General features: G+C 54.8%; 1 long non-coding RNA gene across 1 annotated transcript; it reads left to right on the forward strand.

Moving 5' to 3' along the window:
* The first annotated feature begins 1,114 nt into the window (after positions 1-1,114).
* On the forward strand, positions 1,115-11,854 carry LOC148161879 (uncharacterized). The gene is made up of 3 exons (XR_015767304.1): positions 1,115-1,244; positions 2,891-2,971; positions 10,091-11,854. It is a non-coding gene; the product is annotated as an uncharacterized LOC148161879 (long non-coding RNA).
* Positions 11,855-23,393: the final 11,539 nt, after the last annotated feature.

Genomic DNA, 23,393 nt, shown 5'->3' on the forward strand with positions numbered 1-23,393 from the left:
AGAATCTTAAGCAGGCTCATGACCCTGAGATCATGACCTGAGCCAAAATCAAGAGTCAGACTCTTAAGAGACTGAGCCACCCAGGTTCCCCATACAGGAAAATACTTTCATACAACTTAATCCTGAAGACACATCATGTTTAGGAATTGGTCAAGAGGAAATCTGAATCTTCAGACCATTTCAAAATGGCTTTACATACCCCACCACCGCTTTTGTCCCCATCATTTATCTGGGGAATGGCCCCCAGAGATCATGTACTTTCTGGGGCAGCGGCACTTACTAATCAAACTACCTTACTCTCAGGTGCATACAGGGGGAGGTGAGGGAAGTGGGTTCAGGCTCGTGGTCCACTGTTGCAAACTGCAGCTGATCTGGAATGCCAAGCACAAGTTAACAGCAGCCAGACACTCCCGAGACAGATGGGGCTGTGGAGGGTCACCAGCATGGGATGGACCTCCCTCTTGCAGCTTTGGGCAGGGGTCACAAGTTGGTGCCCCTAGCATCTTGATTTCAGATGGCCCATCAGAGCATGGGCCCTTGATCGTGGGCAGCTCAGGGAAACCAGATGGCCCAGCCAGCATCCGGCTTGTTTTAATGGTTAATTTCCCTTCAGGGCTTGTGAATTCTTACACCTGTTGCAGGTCCCAGCTCTGATTGCGAGCCTGTTCCTCGATTCAGCTTGGCGCTGATCGTGCCATGCTTGAAACGGCCCTGGCAGACCACGTAGGGTCCAGCTTAGAGTCAAGTGCAGGCATTTGGGGTCTGTTGAGTCCAGGGTTCCAGATGATGGGACTTCCAGGCCATGCTGGGAGAGCTGTGCTAAGACGCAGCATCAGCCCTGCTCCAAGGAGGGCTTGAGGGGATGGTGGAGATGGGGTGCCTCGTTCTCAGGACACATTGGGAAGCCCACCCTGTTCAGACACCAGCTTGGCCCTCCATCCACAGCTTTTACCTTGCTGTGCAGTGAGCTTGAGTCTGACGAGTTCTTGTGTGAGTGGCTCGTTTTCTCTTTTTCCATTAGTTTTTTCAGTAGTCGCTAGATTGTTGTATCAAACCTGCATTTGTATTACAGAATTTACCTTAAACTTAGAAGTCTCTTTTCATTTTCCAGTTGAGTACCTTCAGGTATCTTGAAGCCCTCCTTGGAGCAGGGCTGATGCTGCGTCTTAGCACAGCTCTCACAGCATGGCCTGGAAGTCCCATCATCTGGAACCCTGGACTCAACAGACCCCAAATGCCTTCAGGTATCTTCAGATGTACGTGATGCCCGTTGTTAACGCGTAGATTATTAATGAAACGGAAAAGGAATCCTAGTCTTCCTTCAGAGGGCAGCAGGGAGACTGGAAATGCGGGCAGCGCATGGGCCAGGGCACTGTGGCTTCAGGGTCCTGAGGGCAGGCAGGCAGCAGCCCTGGCGAGGAGCATGGGGACACAGTGGGCTGGGGTTCTTTCCCTCCTAGCTGATGTGGGTCTTGTTTAAATTTCAGGCCTGTAATAAGGACAGATTTCTGAAACTTCCGTATAGCATTGTACTTGTCCAGCTTTCTGATAGCCAATTAAGAATAGATATATATATTTTAAAACAACTGAAATCCCAAGAACTCAAAGACTTCTGATAGTTTACTCTGAAAGGCTCCAGTATCATCTCCATTGGTGGATGTAACTCACCCACTAAGAATATTACTTGTGTCCACATGAATCAGTTTGAAAAATACAGGAGCATATTTAGATTATAACAAATTCAGTAGGTCACTCTACATCCACATGATCATTTGCATCCTCCCTCTGTGAACTCAGGTATGCTTCCTACCTGTGTGCTTTGGAGTTTTGTCTCCTAATGTCAGTTACACGCCGGTCACGTTAGGATGTGTGGGATCACCACACAGAAGAAATGGGAAGTCACTCGCCCTTGGGCTGTCTAGTAGGCAGTACAGTCAGAATCCTGTGTGGGTGTTGGTGGTTAAAGTCCATACAGGCAAGGAACTTTTTGGTACTATAAATTCTTTGTGATCTCCTGGTAAACATAATCATGCACCATTAAAAAAGTAAAATTTGTTATCAATACATTTTCACCTATTATAACATTATTTTAATAAAATTATATAGAGTTTTAAAAACTAAAATTTATAAATCAACAGATGTACTTTTATAAATTGCCTTAAAATAAGGTGCTTCAGTGTCATGTCCAGAGACTTACTGTTTAAGCATTTACCTGTTGCCTGTGAGTCGGGTAATCTAAACGACTTTTTTCTACTTCAGAGCTAGTTCTGGGAAAGTTGCTGTGATGTGTGAATAGTTAAAGCCTTCCCATACAATTTTATAAATATAGATCGTGGGGATGTGCTTCAGGCACATGGGAGAAATGCAGTATGTTCATAGCTTCAAGGAAGTCACCTGTTTATGGCAAATGCAGTAGCTGTTAGAAAAACATGCAAGTAAATTTAGGAATTTGCTAAATTGTTTTATAGAACTTATGCAGAATTGTGAGGACTATTTAAATCCCACTAAATTCTTGGGTACCCATGTAACTCCTGAGTACTCATACACAGTATGACAGAACTCCACGAAGTATATTTCCACCTTTAAACTTGGAATCTGGGACAGCCCCAGGCGACATGGAGCTTTTGAGCAACTCCCAAGTGCTCGACATACACCTATCATTAAGTAGTAGTCTTTTAGAACCAAGAGAAATTGCCACACCTCTGTTGAGCTTAAAAATTATTTCCCTTAGTTATCCTCCATCCTAACCTAGTGTTGGCACACAAAGTATAGGAAAACCGACCATCACTTTTGGTACATAACATATGAAAAATATTAGTTGGTGAATGAAAAATTTCCAAGTAATTTTGTCTAATTATAATGTAATGAGTTCAGATATTCTGTATTCCAGGACCTTTTTTCAGTCAGTGCTTATGTGTATGCCCAGAAGCCACAACTGGATATTCATAGTTTTGAAGGCACATTTACCAGGGTAAGTTAAATCTTGTGTTAAATACAAATATATTCATTGTGTATATAAGTTAAAAACAGCAAACCTTAAATTTGAATAAATGAGAACAGAAGCTTTGAACTGAAAAGGGAAAGCCTAGAGAATGTTTCAAGTTCTTAAATTTTCCCACATCCAGTCTCTGTGGGATATACTCAGTCCAGTGTTTTTGTTTAGCATATTTACTCTGGAGAAAGTCCTTCTCCCTGAAAATATTACGAGCCAGTAAGATGAAGTACTTTCACTAGTTCAGTGTGAGTTTGGATAGGATTTAATAGACTGTGATACCCACATTGTTTCCTGGTTTGTATTGACTGGATGGCTGTGCATCTGCTCATGTACACGTGTGTGCTTCATTGGATTCTTTGCACGATCATGGTGTTTTGCTATAGCTTGAAGTCCCTTCTCCCCAGTGACTCCCCAATCAGATTTGGAGGACTCAGTAACTTTTGATTTTAACAGCTGATATTATAAATGCTTCATAATACTTAAGGGGTTTGTGGGGGCACCTGGATGGCTCAGTCGTTAAGCGTCTGCCTTCGGCTCAGGTCACGGTCCCAGGGTCCTGGGATCGAGCCCCACATCGGGCTCCCCGCTCAGCAGGAGGCCTGCTTCTCCCTCTCCCACTCCCCCTGCTTATGTTCCCTCTCTCGCTGTGTCTCTCTCTGTCAAATAAATAAATAAAATCTTTTAAAAATATATATATAATCCTTAAGGGGTTTTAGTATATGTCTATAGTTTACTTTTAATTGCTGCAGATTTCTGTTGGTATAGTCTGCTTCGTTTCCCTCTTGTTCACGTACCAGGATTAGTGAGCAGTTGTCATCATTTGAGAAAGCACTTGCTAATGCCAGATAATGAGGAAATTATGGGGATGTAAAAATGAGGATGCCTGTGGAGGAGATAGTCATTGGCCATTGCTTTGTAACTTTATTTTTACGAGTGCTTCGGTAACAATATGTTCAAGGTGTTCATGGAAACAGATGAGGGAGACGAGGCAGTGCATAATGAGGTCTGGAGAGAATACCGAGATCTTTATGTGTTTTTGTAAAAATATTTATGAAGAAAGCATCTTCTAATTAAAGACAATTTAGCATTATTTGAGAAAAAGCCTTTCCAAAGGGCTTCCTTAGTACGATAAGAGTTATTAACTTAGGGGGCGCCTGGGTGGCTCAGTCAATTGAGTGTCTGCTTTTGGCTCAGGCCATGATCCCAGGGTCCTGGGATTGAGCCTCACATCAGGCTCCCTGCTCAGCTTCTCCTTCTGCCTCTGCCACTCCCCCTGCTTGTGCGCTCTCAAATCTTTCTTCTGTCAAAAAAATGGATAAAATTAAAAAAAAAGTTATTAACTTAGCCACTATTAATATTTTGGAATAATATTTGCTTACTTCCTTTCTGTTTCACAGATTTATATTGCTTATCACTTGGTAAGAGTTGGAAATGTCTGCTAGACAATGTGTGGAATCCCCCTGAAATCAGTGCGAGGGAGCGAGAGTTTGGCTGAACACAACCAGGCTGCAAAGCGCAGTTCACACAGTGCGTGACTGAGCATGGGACAGTGCGTGACCTGTGTGCATGGCCGAGCATGTGAGACTGTATGTGAGTGAGCGTGCAGATGTGGGGGAAGGGTAGCCAGGCTCCTTCCTGAAGGTCTTGTCAGAAGAAGGAAGAAGCCATTTAAGGATTTTCAGCTTAGAAGAGAGATTGTAATATTGGTGTATGTAAAAGAGTCCTCTAGACTTCCGGTTTGCTTGGGATGAAGGCAGTCACCTGAATTTGCTCCCGTCCCACTGTGTCCCCAAACCGTACGGGTCAGGTGCAGGGAGCTCGGGCTGCCTGTAGCTCGTGCACGCAGCACACAGGGGAGAAAGAAAACACTGTGAGCTCCAGTTTCTGTAGTGAGGAAAAGTACCCCACATGGCACAGTCACCTCCAGAGCCAGGAGAGGGCACAAGGATTTTCTCTCAGGATTTGGATCTGATGGCAGCTTTGTAGTTCTCTGTAGAGTTTTTTTTTTTTAATTTTTTATTGTTATGTTAATCACCATACATTACATCATTAGTTTTTGATGTAGTGTTCCATGATTCATTGTTTGTGCATAACACCCAGTGCTCCACGCAGAACGTGCCCTCTTTAGTACCCACCACCAGGCTAACCCATCCCCGCACCCCCCTCCCCTCTAGAACCCTCAGTTTGTTTTTCAGAGTCCATCGTCTCTCATGGTTTGTCTCCCCCTCCAACTTACTCCCCTTCATTCTTCCCCTCCTGCTATCTTCTTCTTTTTTTTTTCTTAACATATATTGCATTATTTATTTCAGAAGTACAGATCTGTGATTCAACAGTCTTGCACAATTCACAGCGCTCACCGTAGCACATACCCTCCCCAATTATCACCCAGCCACCCCATCCCTCCCACCCCCCACCACTCCAGCAACCCTCAGTTTGTTTCCTGAGATTAAGAATTCCTCATGTCAGTGAGATCATATGATACATGTCTTTCTCTGATTAACTTATAAGTTTCTTTTCTTTTTTTTTTTTTGAAGATTTTATTTATTTATTTGAGAGAGAGAGAATGAGAGATAGAGAGCACGAGAGGGAAGAGGTCCGAGGGAGAAGCAGACTCCCTGCTGAGCAGGGAGCCCGACGCGGGACTTGATCCCAGGCCTCCAGGATCATGACCTGAGCCGAAGGCAGTCGCTTAACCAACTGAGCCACCCAGGCACCCTCTCTGATTGCCTTAGTTCACTCAGCATAACACCCTCCAGTTCCATCCACGTCATTGCAAATGGCAAGATCTCATTCCTTTTGATGGCGGCATAATATTCCATTGTGTATATATACCACATCTTCTTTATCCATTCATCTGTCGATGGACGTCTTGGCTCTTTCCACAGTTTGGCTATTGTGGACATTGCTGCTATAAACATTGGGGTGCACGTACCCCTTCGGATCCCTACATTTGTATCTTTGTGGTAAATACCCAGTAGTTCTCTGTAGAGTTTTGTACACCTTTTGTTTGATTTATTTTTAGGTAGTTAGATTTTGTTGATGCTGTTTCATTTGTTACCTTCTTAAAATTTCATTTTCTATTTATTGCCATATAAAAATATAGTTGCAGTGAAGCCTTTTATTCCCAAATTGGTTTCCCATTAAAAATATTAAATGCATACTTTGCATTTTAATTACAGATCCCAGTCAGATGTTGAGCACTGTCGTCTCAAGAATTTACCCTGTCTTGGGGCGCCTGGGGGGCTCAGTCAGTCAAGCGACCGCCTCTTGATTTTGGCTCAGGTCATGATCTCAGGTTGTCCCGTTTAACACTCTCTCTCTCTGCCCCACCCCTCTAAGAAAAATTATTTACCCTGTTTGGCCAGCTGATAGTTTTTTAAATGAGAAACTTGGTGACTTGTAGCACAAGACTTCACTGCTGTTGGTCAGGTGCTGAGGCCGCCTCAGGGCCCTGGGGAAGCTATTTCCTGTCTGTGTGAGGGAGGCAGATGGTGGGTCCCTGATGTGTAGGTGCAGAGGCTCACAGAAACACTGGAAAAGAAAGCACAGTGACTTGTCAGTTTGGGCTGCTGATGTGCAAGACCATAGTGCAGGATGACCCTGAACACGTCGGCCCCGCCCTTTTTATTCCAACTCCATACACTCCCATGTGTGTTCGGAGCGATGGGGTGTCGCTTTGAAGATGCTTGCCAAAGTCCAGATCTTACTCTTCACTCATGGAATCGGCCAGGCCAGAGCCAGCTCCGTAGTAGTTGTGGGCGCAGCCTGCCCCTGACCGTCCTGACCGGTCCTGAGTCACTCTTCTGCCCCTACCCCACTCACGAGCTCTGTGTGGACAGGCTGTGAAATTCACTTCTGCCTTCTTCCTCCGCTGTTGAGATGGTGATCTGTGTGACCAGTGGCTGAGGGGCCAGGAGCCGACATGACCTCCTGTTGGAGAAAGCTGTTCCAATGATTGGATTTCAAAAGGGGGAAAGATCTGCAGCCTCCAAGTCAGCTATTCTGTAACAGTGTTTTTGCTTGGATTTGAAAGAAATGAGACCAAATGAAAAGTAGATGCTTCATCATGACATGAGAACAAGAATGATGATGGTTGGCTGCCGTGAGCGGTTCTCCTGTTCCAGCTGTGGGCCAGACTGCAGAGGTTCCAGGGCCGCACCCCAGGCCGGCAGCCTGAGTCGTTCATGCAGAGGGCTCACCGTGGAGAGGGTGCCTTTCAGCCAGAGACCCCAGTGGGCCCAGATGTATCTCGCCTTGAAAGAGCTTCCAAGGGCCACACTGGGCGGTGCGTGGGGCCAGCTGCCTGGCGGTGCTGAGTTGGCCTGGCTGAGAGGCGAGGCTCTGCCCGCGTGCCCGCCAGTACTCCGTGTGTCTCCTGCCCACAGTCCGTCACTAGTTGTGCATCTAGAGAGGAAACAAAGATGGTGAATTTGCACACAGGCCAGATGACATCGTGGCACTTCACGCAGACGTTGTGCACGCAGCCCTGTGCACGTGGACCATTCTCGTGGAGTGGGGCCCCAGGATGAAGCGTGAGCCCCTGAGCTCTGGGAAGACACGTGAGCTAAAGCCTGCCTGAGGCCTGTTGTCGTCGTGACAGGCAGGTGGGAAGATGGGCTGTGCCGCCGTGGATTATAGGTACTTAACAATAGTCTGGGAAGAATTAATTCATTTAAATTCTAGTCATTATGGTGCCATTTCCTACCATCATGTCATACTTATTTTGAAAGGAAATTGAAGAAAAATTAGCTTACCTGCGGTGGATCATTGTTTAAGGGAAATCTGATGACCAACACTCACTTCAGGCAATTCACAGCAGCTTCTTCTATAGTTTAAAATGCTCTTCATGTAAGTTATAGGATTATCCTTTGGGAGGAATATGTGTCTCACCTTGCTGTTTTCTTGAGAGCATTGTTTTGTAAGGACAGTTAATCATCAGTCAAGTATCAAGGCTCTGAGAGATGCTGAAGGACACAGAGGAGTGTAGAGTGCATCTCTGGGAGTCCTTCAGGACTGCATTTCCACGTGCCCCCACCCTGGCTCTTTGAGGACACCTTCCTGCCCGACCCAGAACCTCAGGGCTCCACACACACCGCCCCGTCCCTGCTTGGAACTCAGTAGAACCCACTTAGAGTGTGGGAAGGAAGGCTTGAGGTAGAACAGGCAGGTACCGTGGGGTTATTTGTCCTTTGATGACTTTGCTGGATAAAAGACTTGCCTTTGTTGACTGTTTACTTTCTTGGTCGTTGGTTTTGGTCAGTCGTTTGATTTAGTCTGTTCTGCTTTCCCCAAAGTAGTTGGTGCCATGTCAGCAAGTTTTACCACATTTAGATAAAAACAGTGGAGAAAAACATTTTGATAAGCAAAATTTGACCAGTCTTTATTTTATAGACCTTGTGGAAGTATGTGTAGTTAAAGGGAAGTGCTACCAGAGATCTGATTATGGGGATGAGTAGTCCCAGGGAGCATCCACAGCTGGGCTGTGTCTGGCCCAGGAGGCCAGACTGGAGGAGGAGACCGAAGCTCCCGGGAGGTCAGCCACAAGTGCTGACCTCTGATGGAGTTAGGAAGATCCACCAACGGGAATCACGCAGCAGCACTTGGGGAAGGCCGTTGGGTGGGAAATGGCTAAGGTCATAAGAGGTCTGAAAATAATCAGACCAGAAATGAAAACTCTTTTATGTTAATTATTAGTGTGGAATTACTCTTGTCAAAGTAAATCAGTTACTTATGCATTTATGTTTTGTTTGCCTGGAGCACTTTTGCCTGCGTCTTTTTTCATGTAGAATGTAGCCTGATGGACTCCAGTATTGAACTAGCTCACGGTGGGTCCATCCCCCAGTCAAAATGCACAGCCTCTCGGAAATCATACTGCCCCTTGTCTCCTCACATCTGGCCTGGGTGTTCTGTCATATTTTTGAGCACCAAGGCTTGATAGACGACGATCTCTGAGATTCTGAGACTCTTCTCAGATCGCCAGGGAGCCGCAACCCCGTACCCTCTTTGTGATCCGTGGCGTGTGTTCTCCAGGAGCAGCCGAGGTGCCGAGGAGCTTTCAGTGCAGATCCACTCGGCCATGGCTGTTCCCGGCTTCAGCCATAAACAGCTCTCATCCAGAGTGAGAACCTGTTGAGTGAACCTGATTTCTTACGTAGGATACCAAAAGCACAAACAATAAAAGAAAAACTAATGTAGCTCCCCATTCATATCTCTCAGGTCACCTCCTCACCTGGTGTCCACCCAGCACCAGGCCTCCTGGTACTTATCAAATCTTTAAAAATATCGGTGGAATGAATAAATAAACAGATGAAGGGATGTAGGGAATCTGAGAATGGGGACTGTTTGCCAGGTTTCTCAAAAGCCCTGAACTCTATGTTCAGGTCTGCATGGGGTCAGTCATGGGCTAGATGTTGCTGGAACCACAGTGTATGGAGACCAAGGACAGAGCCCCTGCTCCTCAAGAGTCCCAGAGCAGGTAGAGCACTGGTCCCCGTAGCCTGAGGTCAACCTAGACAGCAGAGTACGCTGGGAAATGGGGTCCGGGGGAAAACGATCAAGAAAGAATTCTTGAGATGTGTTTAGCTCAAAAAGGGTAGTTTTATTAAAGCACGGGGGTAGGACCCGAGGGTAGAAAGAGCTGCACTGGGGTCATGAGGAGACACTGATCCTATACTTTCAAGTTAGGGGGTGTAATGGATACTGCTAAGTCTCCAAGGAATTTGGAAGCAAGGTTTCCAGGACCCCGAGGGGCTAGCTGCGGTTAGGAAAACGTCACTTACTCCTGCCCAGTAAAACCTTAGTCGTGAGACCCTCCAGAGGTGTATCAACGGTCATATGCTTGGGGGATGATGGCTAACACATATTGTGGGGGCGCAGAGATAAAGGAAGTTTCCAAGGGGATTTTTACAGGATCCTGGAGGTCAGGCTAATGTCAAACTAAGGCTGTCTTCTGCCTCCAGCAAGTGTGAACATTGGGGCAGTTAAACTCCCAGGGGAAGGTCACGCTGCCTGTCTCAAGGACTTGTCGATGGGCTGTGAACTGTAAGGAAGTTTGATTTTTCTTTTCTCTATTTCTTTTGCCTTTGTGTTCCACAGCAAGTACCAGAGGCCTGAGGGACAGCCCGTGGGGGGACACGTGCGTCGTTGCCTTGACAGGAGCGCCGGATCCGCAGGTGTCTACATGGGTCACAACTTACTAAGCTGCACGCTTCGTGTGTGGTTTATTGTATCAATGCTGTGAAAGAATTTTTCAAGGAAAAAAGGAACAAACTATGATAAAGGAGGCTGAGAGCAGAACCAGGAAGGACGGGCTGCTGCTGAAGAGACCTGGATCCCAGGCTCCGGTCTGGCCCTTCCTGCCTTATGACCCGGGAGGGCGACCCTGATCTCCCTAAGCCAGTTTTGCACCAGTGAAATGAGAAGCACACTCACCACCCGGCTTTCCTGAAGGTCAGTGACAGGAGCAGAGCCCGGGCTGACAGTAAGCAGGGACGACTCGGGAGTGATTTGGGGGACAGCGAGCCTGAGCACACATCCCACAACAGCTCTTTCCAGAGACTCCAGGCCGCGGCCTCCTCCCCCAACCTCGGTGACGCCTCTGTTCTACCTTAACCCCCCAAACACTTGCCTGCCCTAGGACGCAGGTGCACACAGTCTGGAAGTTAGCGCACCGCGAGCCCCGGGGCCCCTGCGCCTGGGCCACAGGAGGGCTGTCCCCACCTGAGCCCGCGTTCTCCCGTGTTCTGCGCCCAGGGTTGAGTCCTGGGGGCGGCCCCCACTGCGCCCGCTCGCCGGCTCCCCACCCCAGCCCAGGCCGCACAGCCCTTCGCCCAGCCCCGAGCACCCCAGTGCAGAGAGAGCCCGAAGCGGGTGCACAGGGGGCGTTGGCAGGACCGGGGAACTCTGCGGGACCAGGACCGCTGACCCCAGGGGCGCCCGCGGCTTCCCGGTCTCCCGGCTCCCAGCACACCGGTCCCAGGAAGCTCCGGACCTCCCGTTGCACCCTGCGGATGGGGGCGCCCCCTGCAGGCCCTCGGGCGCGCTGTTCGTCGTCCCTGCCGCGGCCCCTCCTGCCAGGGGACCCGGGGACCGCCCCTCAGCGGCCTGACTCTGGGGCAGTTCAGCCATGGCCCCGGGTCCCGCGGAGACCTCCTCGCCTACTCTTGGCGCTGCCTGCACCCCAGCCCCTCCGCGACCTTGCGACCTTGCGCCGCGGCTTCCCGGGGTCGGACTGGGACGGCTCCGGGGGACCCGACTCCCCAACGCCCGATGGAGCGAGGGGAGCGAGAACCAGGGTCCGGAGAGGAAATCTCTGGAGGCCTGAGGACCCCGCCGGGTGGAGAGACGGGGTTTCCGGGACCTGCCCGTGAGCACCAGCCTGGGTCCCCAGTCCCGCTCCCCAAGCCGGGTCCCCTGCTCGGCCAGCCCAACGTCCGGACGGAACCCGGGCCCGGACAGAGCCGCGGCCCCGCCCGGAGCAGCAGGAGGCCCTGGCAGCCTGGCCACCCCGCCCAAGGTGGAGCACCTCATTCACCGCCTTGGCCCCGGGGCCCCTTCGCCCCCTGCTGGAAGCTGGCTGAGCGCTCCTTGGTGCCACCAGGGCTGTGCCCTAGGATGGCTGGGCCGCCACACTGTGTCCCCGCCAGGGGGGCTGGAAGGGACATTCTGAGGGCCGGCGGGATGCCCGCGATAGCCCCCTCCTCTCCAGCTAGTACATGGCCGGCCACGTTGCAGAGGTTTCTTTCTAGTCAGCAGGGCACCTGCCATAGGTGCTAGGGTGCTCCTCCTTCCACGGGTGAGGAAGCTGAGACTCAGGGAGGGAAGCACCCCTGAGGGTGGACTCACCTGCCCTCCTGCCTCGCTCAGTCCTGGAATTCCTATTCCTTACTCCCCCCCCCACTCAGTTCACCCAGGTTCTTTCCGCTCAGAATGTCACCTCCCCTCCGCTCCATCAGGGAGCAGTGTCCCCCAGAAGCCCAGTATCCTCGGCTCGATGCTCCTCTTGCTCACTCTTAGGGTCCTCCATCAGCCCCTCACCCCTTCCCGTCTCCAGGCAGATGATGACATTTCCCCTGGCTTTGGCCCCGCTGACCTCAGGGTGGCACATCACTAAAGCGCTCAGATTCTGTAGAGACACCTGCACACAGCCTCAGCTGATCTGCGCTGTGTCCTCAGCCCCACCCCACCTTCCCAGGCTCCGAGGTTAGAAGGGGAAATACAAATGCAGCCCTCCAGCGGGGGCTCACGAGGGAAGCTGGGACACCAACATGACTCAGACACAGTGGGACAGGGTCGCTGGTCATCTGGAGGGTGTGGTGGCAAGCAGAAGCTGAGGACACTGTGCTCCAAGACGGATGGCCGCCTTGCACACACCAGCCCAGGCTCGAGAAGACTGCTGAAGAGCTCGCTCAGCGTGGACACATCAGAGGGAATTAAAGGACATTCCGCACCCGTGTCTCCGACGAGGATTTAAGAAGAGTCCACTACAATGAGGGATCCTAGACGAGACGCTAAAATATCTGGACGACACCCAATTGTGATCCCAGACCTGGAAACAAAGACCCCAAAGTCTCATTGCACGAGGAATAAACAATGGAGTTTTCATCAGAATTGTGCTGAGCTGAACAGCGGTGCCCAGTGGCTGCCGGAGGAGGCCACAGGAGTGCCGCTCCCGTCCACCCGAAGGCTCACGAGCCAGGGCTGGTTCTTCTGAGGCTGGGATGGAGACTGCCGCTTCCTCTGCCCCAGCACCTGGGGGTTTGCTGGTGGCCATGGGTGCTCCTCGAGGGCTGGTGCGTCCCCCAAAACTGCCCCCATCTCTGCAGGCCATCCTCCCTGTGTGCCCGTCTGGCCCTTCCTGAGCAGGTGAGAGATCCCAGAACACAACACACAAGATCGGGGAAGAGTGTCTGGAGAGAGTGCAAAACGACGGCAGGTCTGACTCACGCCGGGTGGAACAGGAGGGGTCAGGGAGGGCTTCTCGGAGGAAGGGACATTCGGAAGAGAGCTGAAGCACAGAGGTAGTTAGGGAAGTTGGGTGGGCTTCCGCGGAAGAGGAGACCACTTGTGAAAAACCCCAGAGTGGTGGAAGCGGAGGGAAGGGTGAGGGGGGGGAGAGCACAGGCCGTGGAGGGAGGTTCAGTCTGAGGACAGGGAGCCCCGGGCAGGCTCGGGGGCTGAGCTTGGAGCCCAGGACCCCCAAACGGAGATGCCACGTGAGGGGCTGGAGTTCAGAGGACAGAGAGATGTGGGAGCCGGACACGTGGAGTCACCAGTATGTAGTTGGCGATGCAATTCGCCGGTGCGGTTAGGGCCACCCAAGGAGAACACAGTAGAACGGCATCAGTCAGCTACTGCCACGTAAGGACCACCCACAGGATCTCTGTGCTATGAACCGACACGAATGTACTTAGCTTTCCCGTCTGGGCAGCATGGGGTCAGGTGGTGCAGGCTGGCCCTACTGGGCGGCGGGGGTCTCCGCAGCTTGCGCCCGCCTTGGGGGGTGGCTGTCCGTGACTGGTTCGCGCCGGCTCTGCTGCCATTGTCCCCCCTCCCACCGAGGGCGGCCACGTCCTGCTCGTCTCACGGCCACGCCGAGGCCACAGCAGGCGAGGCCACAGCAGGCTGGGAGGAAGGGCTCAGCATAGGACTGCATTTCTGCCTCAGCGGCTAAGTGAAGCATGTCGAGGGGCCAAACCCCAAGTGCAGAAGGGCCTGCACAGGGTCTGTCGAGGGTCACAGCCCTGGGCACGCGCAGGAGCCCAGGGTGAACCCAGCTCTGTGTCCTCACACAAGGGCTGCACCCAGGCCTTGCGTGGGCTGTGGGTGGGGTGGGGTGGGAGGGTGTCACTGTATAGATGGGGCATGGGGGGGGGTCAGCATTGAACAGCTGGGGGAGGGGCCCTCGCGGGTGGGGCTCTTGTCTGAGGAGGAAGTTGGGTGAGGGGACCCCGGCCATGGTGACCTCACTTCCCTGACAACAGAGCCCATCAGAATTTGGAACCCAGGTAACCAGGAACCCACATTCCAGAGACAGCCCCCGGCCCAGCTCATTACATTGCAGATAGTGAAACTAAGATGTTCGCGTGCTGTGTTCCCAGATCCGGAGGTTGCCGACGGAAGAAAGCGCGCCCAGCAAATGCTGTCTCAAGATGTCCTTTCAGGACTCCCCACCGCCTCTGGCCGTTTGGTCGGAAAGACCACAAGGTGACACCAGGAGCCCCAGAGCCGGCCACCCAGCCCCACAGGGTCTAATCCACCTGTGCAGCCCCAGGTCCCCACCCGTGTGTGTGTGTGTGTGTGTGTGTGTGTGTGTGTGTGTGTGTGAAGAGGGGTCATGTAGGGTGGGCCAACCCCATTCAAGAGCAGGCTGATGAGGGGTCAGATACCCAGTGGGCAGGTCTTGTTCAAAGTCAAGGGTGGCTGGGTGGGACGGGGTGTGTGCGGATGCGAGCTTCTGCCCTGGGTTTATCCCAATTGCCCTGGAGCGGGGGTCACTGTACCGCGTGCAGGGCTGGGCACGCACAGGTGTGTCTGATCTGGGAGCAGGAGGGGGACAGGGCAGGGGGACAGGGAGGCTGGCTGGGCAGGGCTGTGATGCCTCTGGGCCGGCTACCCGTCCCTGTCATTGCAGACCACGGATGAAATCGGGAGGAGGCTGGCGGACAGCCGTGACGTTTCCGCGACCTGGGGCGTGACCCCACAGGGGTCCCCAGGAGCAGGTGCTGGGGATTGCGGGGGAAGGCCTCCGACACCACCCAGACCACTGTCCCTGGTGGTCATTGAGTGGATTGTGCTCCAGGAATGGAGCCCACGGAGACCGAGCTCGAGGCTGAGAAGCCTGGGGCGGGGTGCCTGTGGGTGTGTGGGGACGGGTCGGGGCCGGCCCCACAGGGAGGAGCCCCGAGAGGCTGGTGTGGGGCCAGGAGCAAAGACTGTGTGCAGAGCACACAGCGGGTGGACTGCAGTCGGGGAGACGTCCCGGGGAGGGCTCCTTCCTGGCTGCGGCTTCTCTGGGAGGCTCTGGGCTGGGCTCTGTCTTGCAAATACCCACGGAGAGCAGGCACGGGGGTGAGCTTTTCTCCTCTCACAGACGTTTCACGACCTAAGGAGCTAGAGCCGGCTCCAACTCCATCAGCAGCTCTCCAGGGAGGGGTGGTGCCTGCAGAGACTTCAGCAGGAGCCCAGGAGCCGGCAGTTGACCCGGCACCTGCCCACGGAGAGCCTGACGCCGACCAGGAAGGGCCTGCTCGACAACCTGTGCCCGGAGAGCCTGCCCCTGTTCCTGCCACTGTTCCTGCCGGAGCCAGGGCCCCTGTGCCTTCCCCGAACTGTGGCCCTGCTCCTTCCCCAGACCCCGCTCCTGCCCTGGATCCTGACCCATCCCTACCCCTGCCAGTGCCCCTGTCCCTGCCCCTGACCCAGATACTGCCTTGGTTCCTCTATGTGCCATTGCTGCAGACCCTGTCCCTCCCCTTGCACCTGCCCCTTCCCCTTCCCCTGCTTGTGCTCCTGTTCTGGCCCCTGACCCAAATCCTGCCCCTTCCCCTGCCCATGCCTGTGTCCCTGTTTTCGCCTCTGACCCAAATCTTGCCCCCACTCATGTCCCTGCCCCTGCCCGTGCCCCTGCTAGAGCCGATGGCCCTTCCCTTGCCCCTACTCGTGCCCCTGCAGCTGCCACTTCCCCAGCACCTGCCTGTGCACCTGTTCTTGCCCCTGCTCCGGATCCTGACCCAGCCCCTGGCCTGGAGCCTGCCCCTTCCCTTGCCCCGGTCTGTGCTCCGATTCTTGCCCCTGACCCGGGTTCTGTCCCTGCCCCTGCCCCTTCCCCGACGTGTGCACCTGTTCTTGCCCCTGACCCAGCTCCTGCGCTGGATCCTGCCCCTTCCCCTGCCCTTGGCTCTATTCCTGTTCTTGCCCCTGTCCCGGCTTCTGCCCCTGCACCTGCCCCTTCCCCGACGTGTGCACCTGTTCTTGCCCCTGACCCAGCTCCTGCCCTGGATCCTGCCCCTTCCCCTGCCCCTGCCTGTATTCCTGTTCTTGCCCCTGTCCCGGCTTCTGCCCCTGCAACTGTCCATTCCCCTGCCCCTCCCTCTGCTCTGGTGCTTGCCTCTGACCCAGCTCCTTCCCCTTTCCCTACCCGTTTCCCTGCCCCTGCATGTGCACCCATTCCTGCCCATGACCCACCTCCTGCCCCTGCACCTGTCCGTTCCTCTACCTGTGTCCCTGTCCGTGCCCCTGCCAGAGCCTATGCCCATTCCCCTGCCTGTGTCCCCGTTCCTGCCCCTGCCCCGGCCAGAGCCAATGCCCTTTCCCCTGCCTGTGTCCCCGTTCCTGCCCCTGTCCCTGCCAGAGCCAATGCCCTTTCCCCTACCTGGGTCCCTGTCCCTGTCCCTGCCCCTGCAAGAGCCTATGCCCCTTCCCCTGCCTGGGTCCCTGTTCCTGCCCCTGCCCCTGCCAGAGCCGATGCCCTTTCCCCTGCTTTCCAGCACCGCGGGCCCTTCCCTTGGCCCTGCCTGTGCTCCTGTACTAGCCCATGACCCAGCTCCTACCGTGGATCCGGCCCCTGTCCCTGCTCTTGCATCTGGCCCTGCTCTTGCATCTGACCCTGCCCCTCCTCCTGTTCCTGCAGGGCTCCCAGAACCACAGCCAGAGCCCACATCCTCGTGGGGAGAGCCCCTTGTACAATTCCCCTTATTTCCATCACCCGACCCTGATGCCCCGCCAGATTGTTTCATCCCCTCCCCCTGTGTTCTTTCTCTCTGGTACATATTAACTGTTATATTATCTTTCCTTATCCTCTACGCTGTTTATTATTTATTTTAAATAAAATTAATTGTTTTCTGTTGGACAAGTCTGCAGCATTAATTATATTCCCAATGCTGTCCCACCGCACCACAGAACATTGCTGCACAATATCTGCTTCCGCAAAGGACACCCTGAGCCAGAAGGCCTCCCTGCCCATTCCTCCCCGAGCCCAGCCCCTGGCGACCCATAAGCTGCTTTCTCTCTCTGTTCCTTTCCTGGGTGTTTCCTGTACGTGGAATCACGCAATAGGGGCCTTTGTGTCTGCCCCCCTATTTTCAAAGGGAACTCGTTTCCTTCTGTGTTTATTGGACACAGAATTTCCCTTATTCTATATTGAAATGCCTGGGGCGGCTTACAGATCAGACGTAATCAGAGAGGCCACTTTAGGAGTTATGGGCACAATCTTGGGGCTGAGACCCCTGTTCCTGCTGGGACACCTCAGCCTGACCCCAGACAGGACAGGGCTGGTTCCTCCTGTGGCCCACACAGAACCCAGGGAAATGCAGAAAGCTGGAAGACACACCCCAAAAGGCAATGCATTGCTCACAACCCAAGGCCAGAGAAAGGTTTCAGCGGACTCTGGTCCAAACCATGCTCCAAGTCACTGGGTTCCACAGGGAGAGACCACACGCATGCAAGTCCAAGTGGGGACAGGCACGGGGGGAATCAGAGAAGCGGAGCTACCAGGTAAGGACTCTGGGAAAACAAAAAACCCTATGGAGGCAGCGCTGGTCACCCTCAGACCGGCAGGTGTCTGGTCTGGGGACCAGCAGCCCTGGGGAGAACGTGAGGAAGCGGAGGTCCCCTGGAGGAAAGGGTGACGGCACCCCTGTCTGGGAGGACGGTGCGCAGCACCCATCCCAGCCTGCAGGTGCACCCATCACCTACTGTGGGCAGCTCAATCCCAGCTTGTTGAAGGGAAGACCCGTGTCCATAATCCCCTATTTGCAACAGAATCCATAAAGGGGAGTTTGTGGGTCAACACGTATACAGTGTTTAAGGTACAAGTCTCGAATTCCAACATCCATGGTCTGCTTGTCCACCTTGAGCCTTGTTTGGGAAGCAGGGGTGGGGACGCCCGGGGCTGTGACCTGTGGGAGGGGTGGGGAGGGCGAGCTCTGAATGGAGTGACCAAAGCACACGGGGTGACCTGCCCAGGAGGGACCCTCTCGGTCCCCAGCCCTTCTCCTGACCTCGTGCACGATGGCGAGGGTGTGATGATGAAGGTGCTGGCCCTTGGCTGGCGAGTTCCGTAGCTGGTGTCGGAGCTGCTCAGGCTGCACACCGGGCTCTGATCCCAGAGCTGGCGCGAGAGCTGAAGCTGCAGCTGCCCCAGTCTCGGGAGCTGCGGCTCGCATCGCTGTTGGACCTGCCTCGAGCTCTGGGGCAGGTGCTAGAGCTGAATCCCCCTCCAGAGATGATCTAGATCCGGTTCCGCACTTGGATAAGGCTCTTGAACCCACGAACGGCTTTCCTCCCCTGCCCATTTCATGGATGACAAAACTCGGGGCGGTGACGGGACCGGCTACATGGGGGTAATGGCTACGGGGGGATTCAGCCCAAGGATCCTGCATGCCCTTCACCTCGTGCCCCATACAGGTCGGTCCTGAGGTGCCCGACAGGGGCAAGGGCCTGAACCGCTGCTCCCGGCACCTGATCCCACCTGATCAGAGACACTCCCCTGGGTCGTGAAGTCCTCGTTTGACCTCTACTCCGGCCAGCCCCACGCGAGCAGGGACCGTGCGTCCTCACTGCTTGGGCACCATCTCCAGATGGCGGACTGGCCACTGCAGCGGGGTTGGTGACCACCATACCGTCGACGTGGATGCAGGAGCAGCTACAGGCCCAAAGCCCGCTCCGCAGCTCGAGGCATTTGATCTTCTGTTGCGGTGCCACTGCTGGGAGCTTGGGAGCCCGGGAGCTGGAGCCAAGTGCGCCCCAGTGTGAGTAAGCCCACTGGAACTACGGCTCCATCACCAACTCCAGAGCTAGAGCCACTGCAAAATCCGAGCTGGCCCAGCTCCACAGTCAGCTGCGGGTGTTCCCCGGACACGGAGCAGGCGCTCGCTCCCCCTGCAGAGCTAGAGCCAGTGGGCTCCGCGCAGCAAGCCCCAACCCAGGACCCGCTGGGTTCCCTCTTCCCTCACAGACTTCTGCAGTTCCTCTGTGATTCCCCAGCGCTGGGACAGAGCAGACACTGCACCCACACCACCCCCTCCTTGGGTTTCCAGTTCAACAGGAGGGACCACAGACAGATAGAGGCGTGGGGCACGCTCCCCTGAGGAAGGCAGGGGTGCTCACACCCGTGATGGAGGGCTCCCTCTCATGCAGATTGACGGCCCCCCGCACCTGCTGGCCACACCTGCCCCTGCCTGGATGTCCAGTGTGGGTGGGCTGGGGGGGCCTGACCTCTGGATGGAGCATCCCCAAGGCTGCCCCAGGGGGTGTGTGGAAGGGCAGGCCCGGCCACTGACTTTGTTTCTTGCCCACCTACCTCCAGGGCCATCTCCTCCGTTCTGGGCACATGGCTGGACTAGACTCGGAGGACTTCTGTCAGCCAAAGACGTTCCCTGCCTCAAGCAGCTGGTGGCCCATGTGCAGCTCAACATGCCCTGTTCCGACCTGGAGCGCCATGCCCACCTTCTGCTGACCCGGCTGGAGCACACAGAACCCACAGTGGCCGAGCCCGAGGGTGAGAACACCGGGGCTGGGTGCCTGAGTGTGTGGGGGGAAGGGTCAGGGCTGGTCCCACAGAGAGGAACCCCGGAGGCTGGTGTGGGGCCTGGAGGAAAGACTGGGCTCCGAGCGTCCAGTGGGTGGACTGCAGTCCGGGAGACGTCCCAGGGAGGTCTCCTTCCTTCCTGGGGCATCTCTGGGAGACTCTGGGCTGTGCACGCACAGGTGTGTGTCTGATCTGGGAGCAGCAGGGGGGCTGGGCAGGGGGACAGTGAGGACATCGGGCAGGGCTGTGATGCCTCCGAGCTGAGTGACAGTTCCTGTGTTTCCAGAGCCCCATGGAAGCTGGCTTGGATTCTGCCCCTGCACCTGGTTCCTCACACGAGTTAGGGACAGAGGTGGAGCCTGGCTCTAGCTCCTGAGATGGTGGAGCAGCTGAGAGAGGAGAAGAAAAGCTCAACCCATGGCTCCTCTCCATGGGCCTTTGCAAGACAGAGCCCAGCCCAGGGCCTCCCAGAGAAGCCGCAGCCAGGGAGGAGCCCTCTCTGGGGCGTCTCCCCGCCTGCCATCCACCCGCTGGGCCCTCTGAGCCCAGTCTTTTCTCCTGGCCCCTCACCAGCCTCTGGGGCTCCTCCCTGTGGGGCCAGCCCTGATCCGTCCCCACACATCCACAGGCACCCAGCCCCAAGCTTCTCAGCCTCGGGCTCGGTCTCCTTAGGCTCCGGCTCCTGGAGCACAATCCAGTCAATGACCACCAGGGACAGTGGTCTGGGTGGTTTCGGAGGCCTTCCCCCACAATCCCCAGCCCCTGCTCCTGGGGACCCCTGTGGGGTCACGCCCCAGCTCATGGAGTAGGAGGAGGTGTCCGCCAGCCTCGTCCCCATTTCATCTGTGGCCTGCAAAGACAGGGACGGGTAGCCGGCCCAGAGGCATCACAGCCCTGCCCCGCCAACCTCCCTGTCCCCCTGCCCCGTCCCCCTGTTGCTCCCAGATGTGACACACACACCTGTGCGTGCACAGCCCTGCACGCGGGACACTGACCCATCCCCGCAGGGCCAGCGGGATAAACCCTGAGGCAGAAGCGCGCAGCCCCCCACACCCCATCCCACCCACCCAGCCTTGACCTTGAACATGACCTGTCCACTGGGTATCTGACCCCTCATCAGCCTGCTCTTGAACGGCTTGGCCAGCCCTACATGACCCCTGTTCACACACACACACGCACACACGGGGAGGGGACCTGGGGCTGCATACATCGATTAGACCCTGTGGGGCTGGGTGGCTGGCTCTGGGCCTCCTGGTGTCTCCTTTCGGTCTTTCCAGCCAAATGGACAGAGACGTCGGGGAGCCCTGACATGACATCCCCAGCGAGGGAGTGTTTGCACAGTTTGCTTTCCTCAGCCTGTAGCCTCCGGTCTTTGGGATGCAACATGCAAACATGTTTTTGGTTCGAGGATCTCCAACGAAATGAGCTGGGCGGGGGACTGTTTCTGGAATGTGGGTTCCCGTGGCAGTACTTTGTGCATCACGGGGACCCCTTGGCATTCAGCCCGGCAAGTTACCCCTCCCCACGCCATGGCCGCGCGCATGATTCCAAGAGTTCGCATAGGAGCTTGCCTGTCACAGGGCTGTGACATGGCTCCGCTGTGGCTTTGAACCCAGGTCAATCTGACCCAAGCCTGAGCTCATGCAGGAGCCTAAGGAAGTAGCCTTGAATGGTACAGCTGAAAGTGACGGAAGGTTAACTTTTACTGAATCTAAATATTAACTGTTAAATGTAAAAATCATAAAACCTGTAACAGAAAAGGGTGAAGGGTGGGGACTCCTGGGTGGCTCAGTCGGTTAAAGCGTCTGCCTTCGGCTCAGGTCAGGACCTCAGGGTCGTGGGATCGAGTCCTGGTGCGGGCTCCCTGCTCAGCGGGGGGATCTCTTTCTCTCTCTCCCTCTGCTGCACCCCCTGCTTCTGCGCTCTCTCCCTCTCTCTAACAAATAAAATGCTAAAAAAAAGTTTCTCTTGAAAAAAATAAAAAGATTCGGTGACAGGTGGACCTCGGCAGAGTGGCTCGAGCCATGGGCCGGAGCTACGGCCGATGCCAGGGATGCCCCCGGCTCCTGCCGTGGAACCAGCCCAGGACCTGAGCTGGAGCTGCAGCTGGAGCTGGCTCCGTCCCCGGTGGTGGGGCTCAAGCTGATTCTGGAATGGACTCCAGGGCTCAGTGAACTCTCAGGCTGGCATTGTTGCCAAATTTGGTGGAGGAACCGGCAGCAGAGAGGACTGCTGCACTGGAGCTGGTCCAGGCGAGCAGGTAGAGGGGCCTCTAGCCCGGGAGCTGCCGCTGGGGGGGGGCCGTAGTCCGCAGTGGGTGCGGGGGCTGCTGTGTGCGGTGGCTCTGGCTTTGTGGGTGGAGGTAATGCTCGCTTGGCGCACGTCTGAGCGTCTGCTCTAGCTCGCCAGGTGGTAAGCACCCCTGTGTTTGTGCAGCGGGGGCACGAGCTGGCTGCAGGGGCAGGGGGCTTACCCACACTGGGGCGCACTTGGCTCCAGCTCCCGAGCTCCCGACAAAGGCACCGCAGCAGAAGATGGAAATGCCTCGAGCTCTGGAGCGGGCTTTGGGTCTGTAGCTGCTTCTGAGCCCCGTCAACCCTGCAGTGGTGACCAGCCCCGCTGCAGTGGCCAGTCCTCCATCTGCAGATGGTGCCGAAGCGGCAGGAGGAGAGAAGACCACCACCCTGCCAGGGTGATCACCCTGTGCTGATCCCCACAGCCTGTCCCTGTGCCTTTCACAGGAAACCCCGCACAGCCTCCCACAGCAGCACTGAGCTGCCTTGAGAAGTGGCTCTCGATCTCGGGCTGGCTCTCACTCTGGCAATGATGCTGGATCGGATGAGAGAACTGGTGTGCAGTTGGCTTTGCTCCGGACCTCATGCCGGAGCGGGTTTTGCCTGTGGACGGGGTCCACGGGTCGGAGCAGAGGGGCTCTAGTCTGTGGGGGCACTGGCTCAGGCTCTCGAGCTGCTTCCATGGCTGGCTCGAGTCAACGCGGGGGTACGTTCTAGTGCATCAGATGGTTCTAGATCTTAGCTGCCGCCAGGGCTGACTCTGCCCCATGCCTCCTGCAAGGTCTCCTGTTAGAGATGCTCTAGCTCTGTATCGCCCGCTAGCTGACTGTGGGTGAGTAGGACCTTAAGACAGCCGGGGAGAGTTTTTCAGGACCTAGAATTCATAGCTGTTAGGATCAGGTCACTTAGTTAGACACGAAAGTGGTTAATATCCTAAAGGACAATAAACTATATCCTTTGATGTTCTATTTTCTTCCCGGACCGAAATTATTTGCTTCTCTACCGGCAAAAACCTTCACGCAAATGTCTAATTTCACTAAGTTGGGGACCTCTACTAAATAGCAGTCAGTTGAACAAAGTCCATTTTCCCAGTCTTCGGGTGGCCTGTACCCTTACGTGAGAAGAAATGACATGCCAGCCTCCTTTCGCCTTATGTCCAAGCTCGGGCGGTCAGTATTCTCTTTATTCTCGCTCAGCTGGCAACTCTGGTTCAGAGGCTAAACATGGCCTTTGGAGCCTGGGTTCGAGTTCTGGCTGTGACCCAGGTCAGCCACGTACCCATGGTGTGCCTCGGGGTCCTCCTCTGCGGAGGTGAGGGACACTCACGACGCGTCATTATGGCCAGTGATCACATGGTCTTCTATCCTTTCACTTTCTGCTTCTCCATATGAGGCCTCTTAGACCTCAGGCATATATCTGGATTTGGTTTGTAGTCCAATCTGACAATTTGACTTTTTATTGGTGTACTTAGTCGGCTTACATTTAATGTACATGAAGTGACATTCAGGTGTAACTCTACCATCTTATTGGTTTGCTCTTTCCTCCATCTGTTCTTTTTTTGAAAACTCGTTCCATG

This window comes from Eumetopias jubatus, unplaced genomic scaffold (assembly GCF_037043125.1).
Source record: "Eumetopias jubatus isolate StellerSeaLion01/CBP00866 unplaced genomic scaffold, mEumJub1_p1.0 scaffold_47, whole genome shotgun sequence".
Classification (NCBI taxonomy): Eukaryota; Metazoa; Chordata; class Mammalia; order Carnivora; family Otariidae; genus Eumetopias; species Eumetopias jubatus.